Source organism: Nyctereutes procyonoides, unplaced genomic scaffold (genome assembly GCF_905146905.1).
Source record: "Nyctereutes procyonoides isolate TBG_1078 unplaced genomic scaffold, NYPRO_anot_genome, whole genome shotgun sequence".
NCBI lineage: Eukaryota > Metazoa > Chordata > Mammalia > Carnivora > Canidae > Nyctereutes > Nyctereutes procyonoides.
Window position 1 is genome coordinate 25,282,064 of NW_026575142.1, and position 18,726 is coordinate 25,300,789.

Genomic DNA, 18,726 nt, shown 5'->3' on the forward strand with positions numbered 1-18,726 from the left:
TGAAGCTGCAGCGGCGGAGCCGAGACACCACGGTGAGAGGGTGAAATCAAAGCCACTTCCAAGCTGTCTTCCTTTTTTTTTACTTTTTTATTTAAAGATCTTATTTATTTATTCATGAGAGACATAGAGAGACACAGGCAGAGGATGAAGCAGGCTCTAAGCAGGGAGCCTGATGTGAGACTGGATCCCGGGTCCCCAGGATCAGGCCCTGTGCCAAAGGCGGTGCTAAACTGCTGGGCCACCCGGGCTGCCCTCCAAGCTGTTTTCTGTTACTGTTTTTCAGGATTCCTCACTGATTAAAATCAAAATCTAGCTACAAAATGAGCGACCTGGAGAGGCGTTCACTTGTCTACATCTCTACAAACCCATCCTGCTGCTTCCAGTTTTTCTCTCTCTTTTTTTTTTTTAAGATTTTATTTATTTATTCATGAGAGACACAGAGAGAGGCAGAGACCTAGCCAGAGCCCAACGCGGGACTCAATCCCCAGACCTAGGATCAGGCCCTGAGCCAAAGGCAGGAGCCACCCAGGTGTCCCTCCAGCTGGTCTCCTAAAGCCGGGTGAACCCAAATCACCTTCTCAGCACCCAAGGACGCACCGAAGCAGTTTCATCTCCCTATAGAAGCCTCTCGAGGAAATGATCTGAAGGCCTGAGAAATCCAGCCCTCTTTGCCATGATCTCTAAGGAGTCACTGAGTGACCTTAGCAAGACATCTCTTCTGCTCTCCGCATTCAGAGGCGATCTTTGTGAAATAAATATTGGTGATTTGTTGTTTGGTTCTTAACGTTCATTAAATATGGTCCCATCAGTGGTTACCGGGATCTGGGATCCGGGGAGATGGGCCTCTCTCTGGGTTTTGTTAACTTGGTCATTCAGCGCCTGCTGGGTTTCCAGGGGCCCTTCTGCGGCCTGGACCCGTCGCCGAACCACACTGCGGAGCCGGGGCTGGCAGCCGCCTGGGCCGGACCGTCACCTCCAAAGTGGGTTTCCCTTCTCTTCCCCTGCACAGAAGAAGGCCACGTGGCTCCAATCATTTTTCCGTGATGACCTTCCAAATGGAGACCTGGGGCATCCAAAGGCCCTCCCGCTGGGAGGCACCTGTCATTTACTGTGCACACTGCCCTCCTGCAAACCCCCTCTCCACTGTAAGGACCGAAGCACGCACTTCGACCCATTTTGGCTTTTTGAAAAATGAAGGTGAGGCCTTGATTTACTGAGGCTTGCCAGCCCCACTCAATAATGCCAGCAGATTACTGAGCCTTGCGGCAGGTTTGTCTGTCATGTTTTGTGGCCTGGGCGATTCCCCTCTTGGCTGGGGAGCGAAGAGTGGAATTTTAACTATGAATTTCCTTGTGTTTAATAGGCTAAAGTCAAAAGTCCACATTCGGCTTCAGATATGCACGGACAGCTTCCACTGAAGTTACTCATGTATATCTGAGTTTAGTTAAAACACTCCAACACTTGGTCACTATTAAATAACATTCCTCTTAAAAAAAAAAAGGCTTTATAATGTGCATGTGGAAAGGTGAAACAGCATGTGTAAATTAACCAAAAATTCACTCAGTTTGAGGAGATGCTTGACTTTTAAAGGAACAAGGCCATTTGGACAGTCCTGCTCACTTCCATCTTCATGCACACCAACCGTGGAGCCTCACTGGGCTCATCTCAGACCCTCATTCACCTAGAATGAGAGTCTAGGCGACTAGCCTCTCCAGTCACCTGAAAACCTCCAGGTTTTTAGGGGCAGCTGTGGAAGGATACAGCACACAGGCCTGGACTCAGGAAGGGCGATCAAGGCCCCGCTCTGATAAGAATTGGACAGACTTGGGCAAGTCACTTCATCTTTCCCAGTATCTATGCACCTGTAAACTACTGACTTGGCAAGGTTATTGTATGAATTCAATGGATGGGGGCAGCCCAGGTGGCTCAGTGTTTTAGCACCTGCCTTCAGCCCCAGGGTGTGATTCTGGGGTCCCAGGATCAAGTCCCAAGTCAGGCTCCCTGCATTGAGCCTGCTTCTCCCTCTGCCTGTGTCTCTGCCTCTCTCTCTCTCTCTGTATCTTTCATGAATAAATAAATAAAAATTTTTAAAAAGAAATTATTTAAAAAAATCAATGGATGGATGTTAAATTTGTTTTTTGATTCAAAAGTATTTTGCCTGTGTAATAAGAAAAAATGTACACAATCAAAGTCCAATAAGGGTAGAGACAGTAGGGAGAAATCTATAGCCAAGCAATGGTAGTGCAAATATATGTTGGTATAATTCCTATGGAAACTGGCATATTGCATTAAGTATTTGAACTCAGTATTTAAATGTGCATACAAAATTGTCTTCTTTGATCCAATAATTAGGCATATGAGAATTTGTTGCAGGAAATACAAAAATTAATAATGATGATGATGATGATGAAGGGCAACCTCTTTGTGTAAAGGTTTTCTTTACAGCATTTCCTGTCATGGAAACAATGGAAACTTTAAGTAAATAAAGGAATGTTTAAGCACAGCATTACAGGCTTAGGCGATGCTTAGATTAAATTCTTACAATGTTAAATGAATAAAAAATGGATTCAAAATACACATTCTGCAAAAAAAAAAGAAAGAAAGAAAGAAACACATTCTGCAGGCACCTGGGTGACCGGGTCATGATCCTAGGGTCCTGGGATCGAGTTCCACATCAGGCTGCAGGATGCAGGAGCCTGCATCTCCCTCTTGCCTATGTCTCTGCCTCTTTCTCTGTGTCTCGCATGAAGAAATCAATAAAGCTTTAAAAAAAAAATACACGTTCTGTATGATCACATCATTGTAACAAAAAAACCATAAGCATTAAAAAGAACCAGAAAGAAAAAAGCAGAACTGTCAACAGTAATGGGTAGAAGAATGCCAGAAGGCGCTTTGGACCAAAGGACTATATGAACTTTTGACCCTCTTTGTATTCCTAACACCTTGTACATAGATGACACTCAGGATATATGAAATGAATTTTTTAAAGTGCTAAACCTTAGCTCCTAATTAAGAAATTAACACTCTGCTCAACTAACTTTCCAGTTAATCAAAGCTTTACCTTAATTGGCCCTGTAAAATAGTTTTAAAATATTTTTTCCCAGTGGTTTCTTCTTATTTTTCCATCCAGCTCTCTGTAAGATCATAGATATTCAGGAACTAGTACATTTGGCATTTGGTCAAATAGCAAAAGCTTGGATTTAGCCATTGAGTATCACAAGGCGCAACATCAAAGGAATTTTGAAATGTTGCTCCCCACATACAGCCCAGCCCATGTCATCTGATCCTCAAGAATGCTGTGCAGAGCCCCAGAGCAGCAGGAGATGGATACCCGCGGCAGGGAAGCCCAAGCATACGTTGTCACCAACGGGAGAGTGGGTACGAGCCAAAGAAGGAATGGATGGCACACTTTAATGGTAGACAGCGCTTTCCAGAGAAAACTTGTCAGCGCATCATAGTGAATTTTGCATAAGGAGAGGGAATACAATCAATAAAACCCTCATTTATTTACAGAAATAGAACAAAGCATCCAAAGTAGGCAACTACATGGATATTTGGTTCTTTAACTCCCTGGAAATAATATTTATTGCCAACTTTAGCAGTATTCTTAGTGACAATGTTACGAAATACCATCTTGTATTTCTAGCATGTCCTACAGGCCTGTCTTACGGCTCACGGTGAGCAGAGCACCACACTTAGCACACAGTGGAGTCGGTCCCCTCAGGAAATAGAAGATAGTCAGTGCTGGGGCAACCCACAGAGGAAATGAATTTTGCAGAGAAGGAATAATATCTCTATGGCAGAAATTAAGTCAGTTCTTGAATTCCAGATCGAAGTGTTTCCTCACATAGGAGTTTACTTAGTGAGCAAAGGAAATGTAAGGCCCCTTAAAGGTTCCAGGGTGTCATAGAGGTTAGAAATGAAAGCTGGTTTAAAAATCTTCTAAGAAGCCACCATACACAGGACACGTTCTTTATAGACAAGGAGGCAGCTCAGAGACCTTAGGAATTTTTCTGAGATCAAGTATCCAGTCAACAATAGAGCGAGGACTCAGACCCAGGTGCCCTGGCTCTCTGTTGCCCTTGCTTCCAGAGCACTCAAGTACCACATGGCTTGTGAGCTGCCACACTGCCTCCAGTACTGTTCTTCAGACGCTCAAGAGGCGCTGGGGCACAAGGGAAACTGTTTTGGAGTCAGACTGAGGTTTAAATCTGACTGTCACTTACCAGCATGTGACCTTGGGCAAGTCAACGAATCTCTAAAGCAAGGCCACCAACCCAGGCCACACTGCGGTGGTAAGAATGAAAAGATAAAGCATCTCCAGGGCTGAGATGGCACTGGAACACCACGGCGGCCCAGTGAACAGCACCAGTCATCTGTCATATGACCTCCTTGCAGGCGGACCCAAAGCCCTGCACTCTTGGCCTCGACCTCAGAAGAGTGTGGTCCAAACACTTCATCCTTCTTCCCAAAAGCTGTACGGACGTCTCTTCTCAGCTGTGCCCAACTGGAACAAATCAAATCCAATTTGGACCATTTAGTGTTTGGCACCATCTTTCATACTAATCTCCTCAGTTTTTATTTTCATTTTCCAGTTTAACCAAACAAGCCACTTTCAGAGGCTAGTGACTTTAAGCCAGACCCACCAATAAACTAGACTTCTCCTGAAAACACCAGGATCCTTTTGAAGGAATGTAAATATAAACAACCCAACACTATATACGAAAATTTGATGGGAGTTGGGTCATTGGTTCGGATGCCAGCTCAACTCTAAACTTGCCCAGTACTATTTTGGGGTATCACAATCTGTGTGTGCTCCATGTCCCAGCCACCCTGCCATCCATCAGGTTCGAATGTCCTTTATGGAATGAACTTGATCCCCCCGCCTTACTTTTGGTCTCTCTCCAGGGCAGCTAATGCGCTGGCATAGTTCTGCCATTTGTCAGCCAGAAGTCTGGTTACACATTTGCTCGTCAATCTAAACCTAACCTATTCTCATACGAGCACTTGGGGTTTCATGTAAATCCACCAGACACTCTGTCATTCAGCAGCAATAGCTCTCCCTAGTAGGCCGCACCAATGTGCCTTCATGAAATATTTCCCTGGGTTGGTGGAAGAAACATTCAAATGAACGTGCTTTTTCAGGAATGGTGACACCAGAATGTTACAAATCTGTTCAATACCACAACAAGGATAAATGGTATTTCTGCCAAAGACTTGGTAACGGGTGCAGTAATGCATCTCAGCACTTTCTGAAAGTAAAGGTCTGCCCTGGGAGGTAAGTCCTCTACTGCATGACTAACAAACGCAAACCCAAACTTCGGAACTAAGTTTTCCTCGTCCGTGTAACCGATCGTTTCCAACAGACGCCGCCTTAGGAAGTTCATGACGTTCCTTCTGTTCTCTGGATACTCCCGTCCAGGCGAGGCTGACCCCACGGTTTCTGAAAGGGGGCTTCCTCATTAATCGAGCATGCTTTACTGTGATTTTTCTTACATTTCAATTCACACGTGCTTTTACCAGCCGTACTTCAAAAATCTGCTATGGTGTAAGGGCACGATTTCATGGGGTTATTAGTTCATCGTTCAGGAAGGTATTTTTAACATTCAGTTGAACAGTTTCTTAAGCAGCTTTTTAAGATCCTTGTTTCTGGTTATAGTGATTAATTGTTCATCTTTTTTAAAAAAAAAAAAAGGCAAACTTAGACCCTGGCCTTCCCTGTGTCTTGTGGCATTTTCAAGGCATCACAAAGGAACTAAGGAACTGGGAATTTAAACAAGACGAAGTATCAGTTCTCATTGACACGGGCATGACACTGGGCCAGTTAACTTGGGTGTCCCTAGATTGTAAAATGCTGTGTTAAAAAATAAAAATTAAAAATTAAGAAATAAAATTTAAAAAAGAAAAGTAAAATGCTGTGTTAATGTAGACCTAATTCATGAGAACTGTGGAGACAGTGGGGGGGGGGGGGAGGCTTCCAGTCTGGGGTATTTACGAAGAGCTCATTTTATTCCTGCAAGTGTCTGAAAATGCCGGGTAATCATTACTATTCACTATGAGCACTGAAAGTATGACTACCAGCGCTCTAAAAAAAAAAAAAAAAAAAAAAAAAAAAAAATCCAATATCTGTGAAAGGTTATTCATCCAAAGAATGTGTCCTCTAAAATTAAAGACTCACCGAGTTCTGGCATATTGGCTCTCCCCATGCCTAAAATGGACAGAGTCCAGATCCTGGTCAGAGAGTAATGGTTTTCTTTGACTGTTTTGGATTCAGAACAGAATCAGCAGATCATAGTTACAGTTTTTTAGCACTGGGTTTCAAGCAGAGAGTCACTTGGTCACAGTATAAAGATTAGTGTCTACCTAGGTAAAACCGGGTGCCTTGGGGAAATGCAGAAAGGCCTTCCTCTGCAGGCTCTTCTTCGGTCCTGGGCATTCGGAGATAGTCTTTTCCTCTATTTGACTCCCTCTAGTGTTTTCTGGCTGAAGTACAGGAACTAAAGCTCCAGTTACACACACAGAAACGTTACTGCAATTTCTCAGTATTTTCCCCGGTTATCATACACTGAAGCACACTTGCCACCAGACGTTTTGACATGAACTCTAAGTGATTGCGAGAATTTTTGATTGGAGAGTCTCAAGCTTAGGTTCTTGTATTCCAACGTCAGATCCCCAAAGTAGGCATAGACTTCTGATCTGTTAGGGTTAGAGTCCTTCTCTGCCTTTGAACCCCTATATTCTCAATCATTTTTATTATGATCTGAAGAAGGGGGAAAGAGTCTCTAATGAACTAAGGCAAGCACGCAGGCATTTCTTTGACATATTTTCCAAGAATAGAACGTAATGGTTTGATTCTTCTAAGTCAAGGTGTTTTGCCTCAAGAGAAAAGGGATTCCTTCTTCTTCTTCTTCTTTTTTTTTTTTTTTTAATAGCCTTATGGAAACATTGCATATTTTCTCCACAGAAGCCCTTAGTCAGACCAGGAAGAGTAGCTTCTTGGGAAATGTATTGCTTGTGGGCACTTTTTCTTTACTGAGAAGAAAATACACTTCCAAAGCTGTCAGCTGCCGTTGCTGCTACTTTGGAAACCAGCCACAGCTGATGTGAGAGCTAACTATAGGCCAAGGTCATCTGGGGATCTACCCAGCCTGCGTGCAGAGATGGCACCGATACCTCATGGGAGGGCATGGGCTTGCCAGTCCAGCCAGTCCAGCCCAGAGAGCTAGTTTCAGCTGGAATCCCCACAAGAAGGCCCTTGATCATCCTTCACGCTGTCGGCAGTCACTTTTACACTTGACCATTCTCAACCACAATCTGCTTTATACACTGGCCTCTTCTCCCCTTTATAACACCCTCCCTGTTTGCAGGCCCCCATAGGGGGTTCATAGGTATGGCAAATAATAATATTAAAACTGACCTTTACTGCTGTTTGTTTAACAACACAAAGCTCACTGAGGCATGCAGCTCTACTATATCAAATTATTTCAACCAAGTACCTGAACAGGAAACCCTCAGGCTTCTTTTTCTTCCTTCTTTACGACCATCAGCCACCAGGCCTCTAATCCTGGCCAGGCCTTGTCCATTCAGATCCTTAGAGATCTTTCCTCTTTCGTGTTCCCTGTCATTACATTTCATCCACTTTGCCTGGTTGCTGTAATAACCTTCCAACCAATCTCCCACCTCCAATTCACCAACATTCCACCATTGCTTATATTTCAAAATTACAAATCAGAATCAGAATCCGTCAAACACCGTGCCTTTCCCCATCATCTACGAGATAAAGCTCATGCTCTCTAGACTGGCAGTCTGCCTACCTTTCCAGGCTCATCTCTTATCATCCCCTTCTTTCCATCACTCTCTTCATCACATAAACATACCCCCTCCCTCAACCCCATCATCCTCTCCCATGTCTTCAGATCTGTCTAGTGATCTTATCTCCCTAGTGATCTTCTCTACTTATTCCATCAAGATTCAGTTTGCAAATTATCTTTCTGATGGAGCTTCCCCTGATACTCTTCCAAAGCTCCCCCACACAGCTCACACACACGTGTGTGCACTTAGTCCTTCCATCTATGACGCTCCTTAGGCCACTGTTGATTCTTAGCTCTTGTATCACTACACACACACACACACACACACCCCACAGAACCACAGATTTTGGACTCTTCCTGATTAGGCTGTGAGGTTCTTAATGGGAGAATCTTATATTATTGATTTATTGTGTGTGCATTCCCAACATCTACAGCCATACTTAAAGCAGTATATACATTTTGTCGTATTAATAAAAATATAAATCTCACAAACAAAGCAGCCGGTCACATCCGAGAAAGTGTATTTTAATTTAAGTCCTGTCTTTAGCTCTGCCCTTTGCTAAATGGTATTTGATTTACCAGGTTCCCAGCTGGGTTGTGGCCTATCTGCACTTTAGGAAAGCCGATGCTTTTGCCAAGAAATGAACTAGAAAAATATTGGGGACTAGGGAATTAGAGGAAGGGTCAGGAGCAAGGATATGTTGGGGCTGAGGTGTGCTGCCCAGTGAGCACAGTCCAATTCTGGAAGACTTTGTAACCAAAGGAGCTGTTAAACTTGAGACAAAAACCATGCATGCATGGTTCCTACATATTTCGTGCCTCTAGGCTGTCTCTCCTCTTACTTACATCCCTACATCCTCTGTTCATCCGTGCAAGTTCTCAGCTTAGATCTAGACTTAGCCTGGTAACCTTGACTTCAAGCTCAATTTTTTATGCACCAGAGCTGAGGTATGGGCAGTAAACAAGACACACGCAGTCCTTCTCCTCAAGAGCTTGCAGTCTGGCTATCTCTCTGCTGTCCCTTGAATCTGACCTGTATATAGGGATCTGCCTGTGTGCACTGAGTATGCTCACACCTGCCACCCCTCTGGCCTGTCTGAATTCTTATAATTCATCAAAGTTCCATTCAAGTCTTCCCACCAATGTCTGGTGTTGTCTCTTCTTAGAGCAGGGGGTATTAAGAACTGGCTAAAGCACCATATCTAAGGATGCTGTGTAAAACCAGCATTGATCCTAAGGAGGCTTCTGGTAATAGCCCCAAGGGCTCTGTCGTCGCTATAATTTGTACCAAGTGTAGGTTCTGATATACATAGAAAGGCCATGCTTACTCCTTCTGTGAATAGTATGGATGCGTCAGTAAGATATCTAACCACAGAATCAAGATGTATTTGTTATCTTTTGCTACATAGCAAATCACACCAAAACTGAGTGGCTTAAACAACAAGTATTTGTTATCTTATAGTTTCTTTAGTTCACAAATGCAGCAGCAGCTTAGCTGGGTGTTTCTGGCTCAGGGTTTCTCATAGTTTCAGCCAGGATGTGGGTCAGGGCTGGAGGCCTCCGAAGCCTTGGCTGGGGTGGAGGGTCTGCTTCGAATCTGACTCACTCTCATGGCTGTGGGCAGGGGACTTCAGTTCCTCACCACGTAAGCCTGTCCATAGGCTGCATGAGCATCCATAAGACGTGGCACAAACTTCCCCCGGAAAGAGCAAGCCAAGGGAAGAAGAAAGTCACAGTCCCTTTTAGGTCCTGGTCTTTAAAGTCACACAGCATCACTTTCACTTTATTCTATTTATTAGAAACAAATCAGTAGGTCCACCTGTACTCCAGGAGGGGAATTAGGCTTCACCCCTTGAAGGGAGGAATGTTCAAAAATTTTGTGCCTATATTTTAAAAGCACAGAAGCTGCTCAAGAATCTTGGAGATTGGAGCTGTGGCCTAAATCTAAATCTAGGGTGTGAAAGACTTAATTTATAGCAGTCTGAATGAAAATTCTTATGAGTTTTAGTCAACAGAGGTCATTATGGGCCTGCTCCAAAAGTCAACATGATCCTAGGCTGCATGTAAAACCAGGTGCCATCTGGGATGAGGAAGTGAGTCATGTCTATTTTACTGTGTTGAGCTCAGACCACAGCAGAGAGCTGTATTTCAGTTTGGGGCACCACATGGAGACACATACTGGGGCCCATGTGGAAGTCAACAGATAGGATTGTCAAGAAATTTGGAATCATGTTCTATAAATGTTGAAGGAATAAGAGAAGTTTAAGCCAGAGAATCATGAGGTTGCTGCGGTCATTATCTTCAAGAATGTGAAGAACTTTCATGCACAGAGATAGACTTGTTCTGCTTGCCTTGTGCTGCAGCCAGAACCATTGGGTTGAAGTGAGAGGAGAGACACTTTGGATCAATGTAAAGAAGGTATTTCTAAGAGTCAAAACTGATCTAAGGTGAATGCACCTACCTTCAAAGGCCAGTCGTTGTATCAGAGGCGTTGAAACAGTCAGAGGGCTGACGTGGCATGTAGCCCTTGCATAGAGATTCTATGATCTCACAGGCACTTTCCTCATGTCGCTGCAGAGTTATCATTGCCTCAGCATGGAAGATTCGATAGCAGTGGGCAGGCTCTATTCTTTGAATGGATTGAAGAGCAAGGCGTGTTTTCTGTTTTTCAAACAAGGATGACTATTAGTTCACATTTCTGCGAGTGGGAAATTTGGGCTCAGCTGGTTGGTTCTTCTGCACATCTCATCCAGGCCAGATGGTTGGTGTAGGATGAGTCTCACTCATGTGACTGTGGTTAACAAGTTGTCTGCTGGGGCTTCAAGCTAATTTTTATGGTGATCTCATGAATCCAGTGCAGCAGGAGCTGGTAAGCCTCAATGTGTCAATGCTTTTCAAGTCTTTACTTGTATCATCATGTTTGCTAATATTTCAGTGGCCAAAACAAGTTATATAGTCAAGCCCAGAGTCAAACAGACTTCTTGATGGGAAGAGTGGCAGAGAGGCCAGCACACAAGATACTTATTTACAGCCATTTTGCAATTGACCACAGAGACCTTTTTAAAATTACCTGAATGAAACCTAGATGTCATTTTGGAGATCCCTCTGCTTTCCTTGATAATCATAACTCATCCACTGGTGCATCACTCTGCATAATCCAGACCACAAGAAGGGTATGCTCTCTGTCACAGTGAGCCCAATGACAATATGGAGTAACCATTGTTCAGCAGCCATGTACAAAGCTCAGACCATTCCTATGAGTGGACAAAACGGGGGGAACTTCAGCCTTCAGAAGGAGCCTCCCATCCACTTGAGGGAAACGAAAGGACAAGACAAACTTAAATCTAAGAGACCAAGATGGGGGCCCAGAATATATCTCCATGACCTACTTTGGGAAGAATGGTGCCTCAGAAGATTTTGAAGATATATTCCGAGCCCCCATTTTCACTCAGCAGTAAGACAACATGGCACTTAGTAAGCAGCTGCTCCCTGGTGATAACCCCCAAGCCTTGTGACTAGACACAGCCCCGCCACTTGCATGCAGCATTTCTGATGGTCTCTCAGCACTGACCTCTGCTACTGGTTGCCATCTGAATTGGCACTTACCCTACTGTTGTCTTACAGGAGAGTTGAAGAAGATACTTTTGTCTCTGCAAAGATGTAAAAACTAAACATAGACCAACAGGGCTGTGATTTTGTGGAGGAAAGAATATTCCTATGTATTAAATGTACAAGGAAAATGTATCTGCTCCATGCACTTGCCCACCTACCCCTGTAGTCATTTGAGTTTTCCACTCTTGGTGAACAAATATCCACCGTATTTTCCAAGCTAAGTCTTTAACAACTTGTAAGGTTTTGCTTCTTGCTGCACCCTTTGCCTTGTGTAAAATGAGACAGGGGGAGTTGTCAACAAATATTTGATGACCAATTGATGGCATGGGGTCAGATTTCTGGGAGAAAATTAAGATGAGGGAAAAAGACTCCCTTCATCATCTAGATGATGTTTTGTCAAACCAAATGGCCGATTCACATCTAATCATTGTATCTTAAGCAGGGACAGCTGGAGCTTACTGTGTGCCTCCTGCCTCGTCTTTATCCCTTCTCTAAAGGCAGGAAACAGAGGGCTCTGCGCACAGCAGTCACAGACCTGCATCAAAGACAAACCACTGACATGGAACATCACAAAGAGAGGCTTGCTGGCCCAGGGTTGGCATTTGGGAGCCACATGCAGGCACACGCTAAGGAGCATGGCAGCAGCCTTCTCTCTTCATCTTGGGGGGTGGAGGCCAAGGAACAAGGCTCCCTCGGTTTCCTACCAAATGACCTATTTTGGTGAAATAAGAAAGGGAGGGCTGCCCTACAGCCAGTCATATGCCAAGTTGTAGCGATGTTAGTATTTCATGCCAGTCATTCTATCTAACAGAAACTTGCCCTGGCTTTTTCCCATTCCTTTTAGTGAGATTGCAGCTGTAAATCAGCAAGAGTGTCTTGGAGGCTGCTTCAGGATGGTTGTCGGGAGCAGTCTAAGAGGAAGAAGCTTCAGAATAATTTAGAATATGAATCTGGGAGGGAAGGTCAATTTTGCTATTTAGAACCAGAGCGCTGAACCAAACTTGGCTTTGAAGGGATGCTCTAAATGTCAGCCTTGGAATTTGAATTGAGAATAGCTAAAAAACACAATTGTTCATACTTTTACCAGCATGAGACTTAGTTTGAATTCTCATTCTCAACTCTGACCTCTGAACATCCTCTAAATTTTGGGAGGCCCCTTTAATAATAATCCATTTGGCATTGGTAAAAATCCCCTTTTACTTGTAAGAAGAGTTCCATTTGTGAATAATGCTGCAATGAACATGGGAGTTCCGATATCTCTTCAATATCCTATTTTCATTTCCTTTGGATAAACACCCAGAAGTGGGAGTACTAGATCACATAGTAGTTCTATTTTTAATTTTTCTTGTCCTACCTCTTAATAACAGTACCAAGGTACGTTGACCTTTCTGGGCTTTTCCTTCTTTATCTCTGAAATAAGGAGACAGAGTTATTCAGAGGAATAAATGAGAAAGAATATTGTGAAGTATTAAGAAGGTCCAGTTAGAAACATGGTATGGGAGGACGAATGGCCAAAGTCACTGAACCAGCAGCCTCAGAATCAGGTCCACAACCTGTGCTTCATGAAGCAGCACCTAGCCTAGCACCAGGTGCCTTGTCAACTGAACACACATAAATTTTCCTCTGGCATCAGCCCCTCTGAACTAAGGACTGGATTGATATGAGACACAAATTAAGGAGATTATAGAAGGTTGGATCTACCCACTTACTGCCCTGATGGGTTTATCCTGCAACTCCTCCAGATTTATCTAATCCCCAGTAAGTCCCAGACACAAGCAAGACTCAGTAGTCATTCTTTAATGGAAAGAATCTAGAGCGGGAATTTATTACGGCCCCATTGTTGGGAAGCATGAGTGGGAAGGGCGCAAGGGGATTTGGCAACAATCCATAGATATGGCAACAATCCACACGCGTAAAATTCACTGTAACTCCCTGCCTAAAGCTCTCTGCTCTGGCCCTGGCCCTATATCCTCAGCAGATATGCCTCTTCTTTGAGCGCCTATGAATGCTTCCCCCTCAATAGGGTCACTGTTAAATTTCACCATGGGCACATTTCACCCTGCCATGATTTCTACTGCACAGTATCTCTGAAGTCTTTTGAAGACTCTCCATGAACTTAAAGAGGAAGAACACAGACTCTGGGGACAAAAGCCAACCCCCTTTTGTAACAGCATCATTCTTGGCTAGTCCCACACTTGTGTTTTCTATCAGAAGCCACTGGGAAAGAAAGAAACAGCTCAAGTAATATTTAACTCTGATCACACTGTTTGCTTTAATTATTAACATTTGGCAGCCAGAAGAAATAACAGCACTTCATCTAGACATTTAAGAAGAAAAAGGAACAGCTCATACCCCAGCCTTTATAAGATGTTTGAGAAATCATCTTGGACGGGCACATGCAGTCTTCACACATACCAGCAAACGCTGGGAAGTGTGATGACTGATTCATTCACTGTGCAAATATTTATTGAACTGGCACAGTTCTAGGTGCTGGCAATACATCGATGAGCAAAACAGACAACAATCCCTGATCTTGTGGAGCTTATATTCTAGTAGGAGGTGGAAGAGACAAATATTCAACAGCAAACATAATAAACAAGGAAATTACATGGTCTGTTAGGTGGTAAGAGAGAAAAACACAGCAGGGTAAGAGAAATGGGGAGTGCTGGGGGTGAGAGGGCCCATTTTTACATGGGGTGGTCAATGTTGGCCTCATCAACTGGTGACAGTCTAGCAAAGTCTTAAAGGAAGGTACTTATTTCCAATAGGTACCTGGAAAGTGGTGCTATAGACAGAATAGCCAGTGCAAAGATCCTGAGGTAGGAGCATTGAGTGGAGTGTTGGTAAAACATCACGAAAACCAGATTTGCCTAGAATGGAGTGGGTACGGAGGAACACAGGAAATGAGGTCGCAGGAGAGAGAGTGACCAGATAGATAGGACCCTGTAGACTGATGTATAGAAACTTTGTTTTCCTTTAGAGAAGTGGGGCCATTAGAACCTTTGGGGTTGAGTGATCTAAGGTTTTATTTTTTATTATTGTTTTAAGATTTTATTTATTTATTTATGATAGACAGAGAGAGAGAGAGAGAGAGAGGCAGAGACACACGCAGAGGGAGAAGCAGGCTCCATGCAGGGAGCCCGATGTGGGACTCGATCCCGGGTCTCCAGGATCAGGCCCTGGGCCAATGGCAGGTGTTAAGGCACTGAGCCACCCTGGGATCCCCGTGACTAAGGTTTTAAAAGGATCCCATTCTGTATGGTTTCGTTGTATATCTAGGCCAGGTCAGAGACAGACCCTTTGCCCTGAAGATGTTTTTGCTTTTCCTCCAAGATGTTCAGAGTGGCAGGCTTCCAGGCTAACACATCAGCATCCCCCACTGAACTGAGTGGCTCCCTCATGAATCCCTGCCCCTCTGGAAGCAAAGTCCCATCACCTCCATCCCAGCCTCACGTAGACATGGATGGAGAAAAAGGAAGAATCTCTTCTTTCCCTGTTTGCAGCTTCCCAGGAATTCAGACTCCACCTAGCAAGATCCATTAGAGCTAATTAACGGCCCTCCTTTCAGTAGGTGTCTCCTCACTATGATTAATTCTCGGCCAGAGACAGAAAGCTTGTTCCATTATGGTTCTTTTTAAAAAATTATTATTATTCAGGCTTCTAATACTGGCATGAACTGCGGGTGAATTTCTGAAGTCATGTTACTTAGCTGTCACAACTAGTAATAGAAAAATTCAATTTATAAAGAATTAGGAGAGGCAGGAGAGGCATGCTCTTCGGTTTAGAACAAAGGAGATCAATCCTGACACAATGGCAGCATGACATCCGTGGACTTTGAAGATTCTAGCCTTCCTCTTCATTAATTAGAGAGAATCAAGAGTTCTGGTGGTTAATTATTTGCAGAAATTGTGCTCTGCAAAAGCAGATGCCAACTCCCTCCAGCCGCCTCCAGCAGCAGCTCTGCATGATAATTAAACCATGTGTCAGTCCCAAGCTCAGTCTGGGTGGGCAAATACACACTCGGATGACCACTGCCGTCTGCCACCCCTCGGGTTTGGGCAGGGCCCATGGGACTTGCTCACACGGGGACCCCGGAGGCCAACACTGTTCTGAATGGGCTGCCCTGGATAGGTAGTGCTGTTAAAATCCACATCAAGAAACCTAAGATCAAATACAGCTAGAATTTGCTCTTACAAAGTGTTTGGTGGGTCGAGGCCATTTGCCAATAGGGTCAGTTGGTACTCGTGTGTGGTGGCTGCTGCTGCTGCTCTTGTGCCAAGGTTAAAGAATCAATTCTCTTTAAGAAAAACAAGACAAAACAAAAAACAACGGGGCGCCTGGGTGGCTCATTTGGTTGTTTCTGCTTTTGACTCAGGTCATGATCTGAGGGTCCTGGGATCGAGCCTGGAGCCCTGGGTCAGGCTCCCTGCTTGATAGGGAACCTGCTTCTCCCTCTGCCTCCATTCCCCCTGCATGTGCTCTCTCTCTCTCTCTCTCTCATAAATAAATAAATAAATAAATAAATAAATAAATAAATAAATAAATAAAATCTTTAAAAAATAGCTTTAGCTTTTAATGCTTTAATTACAAAAATAATATATATCCTTTGTATCAAATTGAAGCCATGTGGAAGTGTACAAGGTAAAAAATGAGGGCTCCTCTGTGCCCCCTTCCAATTCTCCCGAGAACCATGATAAGGTTTGAGGCTTTCCTTCCAGACTCTTCCCGTGCTCAGATTGCAGTCTCTGGATTCTCTTCTGACCCACCAGGGACTAACATCTTAACATGACATTTCAGCATCCCTGATGCTTTTTCTGGATCCACGAGATCCACCGCCGTCCTGCTTCTGCGCTTCCACAGGACCCCGCGGCGGATTTAACACAGGGCAGCCTCAACTTGGGAGTCTTGCCATTGGATTTGATCACAAGCCCTGGCACAAGAATGCACTGGCGCTTAATGGTGTGACCTTAGTGTTTCTATGCCAGGGACAAGAGGTAAATAGGACAGCCCCATGCTGGGGGTAGCAGTGCATTTGCAACTAAATATATTGAGCCCAGTCTTCATTTTGATGGCAGATATTGTTGAAAAAACAGGAAGAACATGCACATTATAAAAGCCATCAGCACTGGTGATGTAAACAGTTGCCTCTCATTGGCTTACACACCACGGGGAGGGACAGAGAATGCAGGGCTGCTCTCCCAGAAATAGGCTGCTCGAGTTAGCCCAGGGCCTCCTTTACCAGAGCTAAAGCCGCAGACAGAGCCACATCTCTAACCTGCCCTCCCAGGCATCAATTTCTTGGGGAATTTATTCAGAGGACAGCAGCCCTAAAGCTGAGTGGGGCTGGGGGTGCCTGATCGGCATTCAGGAAGAGCTGCGGGCAGCAGAATGAGGGTGGCCGCCTGGCAGGCCCTCCCCCACGTACCCAGATCGCCCTGGACGCTTTGACATTTGCTGGCATTAAGACCCTGTGGCCATTTCACAGCCCATTTGTTTAAGATACTTGAAACTCTCTCTGCGGGGCAGCCTTGTAATATTAGCTTGGCAGACATCAGCCCCTCTCTTGGGTGACCAAGCCCTTCTGACCACTGAGGGGTTACCGGCGCTAAAGAGCAGCAGCAGGTTTTGGCTACATCTCAATTATAGCATTTATTAAACTCGGTTGTGATCATCTGTCGCCGGGACTATCCTACTGGCCAGTTATCTCCTCGAGGGCATCGAATGTGTTTTAAGCATCTTGGTGCTGCTGGCACCTCGCTGGAACGGGGGTACAGGTTACCTCTGCTTTACTGGGTTTTTACGACGTAGTATTTGTTGGGTGGCAGGTTTTCGGTGGTGGTGGAGGTAGCCGTTCCCACGGACGTAACTTGACACAAGATATGATGGTTAGTTTTCTATCTATGTCCCTTGGTTAGATTTGGTCAGCACCCAGTTATTCAATCGAACATTAAGGCAGGTGTGGCTGCGAAGGTATTTTGGAGGTGCGACCATCATCTAAAATCAGTTGACTTTGAATAGAGGAGATTACTGTCCATAATGTGAGTGGGGTTCATCCAGTCATTGCAGGCCCTATGAGTAAAATCTGAGCTGTCTTACAGAGGAAGACATTCTGACTCAAGCCTGCAGGATCACTCCTGTCTCCTGAGTTTCCAGGCTGCTGGCTTGCCCTGTGGATTTTGGATTTTCCAGCCCCCACCATTGTATAAGCCAATTCCTTAAAACAAATACCTGTATGCCTATATATAAAATCTCTTATTGGTTCTGTTTTTCTGGAGAACCCTGACTGATGTGTATACACATGGTACGCATGAATCCATGTAAAACACACCATTCACTCATTCATTCGTTCATTTATTCAGTGCACTCAACAAATATTCTTTTGAGTGCCTACCAAGTGCCAGGCATTGTGCTATGTGCTAGAAATGATAGTAAAAAGAGACAATACCAGATCTCAAGACAAGCCTTGATTTAAGGCAAGTCCAGGGCGGTGCTGGAGGCTTCTTAAAGAAACAAACCGGCCTAGAATCTGTGGGAACTAGACTCAGACGGTGAGTCACCTGCAGCTGCCTTGGCCTGGGGCAGGGACAGCCAGGTCCGGCACAGAGCCAAGAAGGAATAAAGCACTTTTGCCCAGGCGTCCAGGGCCCCCGGATTTCACAGTGCCAAGAAGAAAAAAAGAGACAGAAAGAAGGAAAAGAAAAGACGAGACAAGACAAAAGCTTGGGGGCGAAAGAGAGATGTTCAGGGTGGTTTTTCTGGGTACAGGCACCCTGAAGGTCAAAAAGGCTTCCTTCCACCGAGGTAGGAAGGGACGGATTCTCAAGAACTCCCTCCCACCTCTGATGTGATGGGATGGGATGACCTCACCATGACCTCACTTCCTTTCCAGGAGCCCGGGGATTTCTTCTCGGCCCAGAAGCTTCAGGGAGAGACTGCCTCTGGGTTCTGCCCCTGCCCCGTCCACACGTTGGCCCAGAAGCTTGGCTCCTGGGAGTGAATAAGAAGAGCTTTGCTCTTTGCAAACTGAAAAGTGGCACCTTTTATTTTTTGATTTTAAAGATTTTTTTTTTTTTTTTTTTTTTTTTTTACTCATTCGTAAGAGACACACAGAAAGAGGCAGAGACGCAGGCAGAGGGAGAAGCAGGCTCCCTGCAGGTGAGCCCCATGTGGGACTCGGGATCACGACCTGAGCCAGAGGAGACGCTCGACCACTGAGCCACCCAGGGGTCCCAAGTGGCACCTTTTAAATTAATTTTTAAAGGAATATGCTATCCTGATGTTGGTAAGTCTCAGCTGAAAAAAA

At 44.6% G+C, this 18,726-nt stretch overlaps 1 protein-coding gene across 5 annotated transcripts in view; it reads left to right on the forward strand.

Moving 5' to 3' along the window:
* The first annotated feature begins 5,062 nt into the window (after positions 1-5,062).
* The window catches only part of ITGB6 (integrin subunit beta 6), a 127,288-nt gene continuing 113,624 nt past the window's right edge, over positions 5,063-18,726 (forward strand). For all 5 annotated transcript variants that reach the window (XM_055307929.1, XM_055307932.1, XM_055307930.1 and 2 more), the window contains exon 1: positions 5,063-5,278. The gene's annotated coding sequence lies outside the window, so the exon portion shown is untranslated. The remainder of the gene's footprint in view (positions 5,279-18,726) is intronic.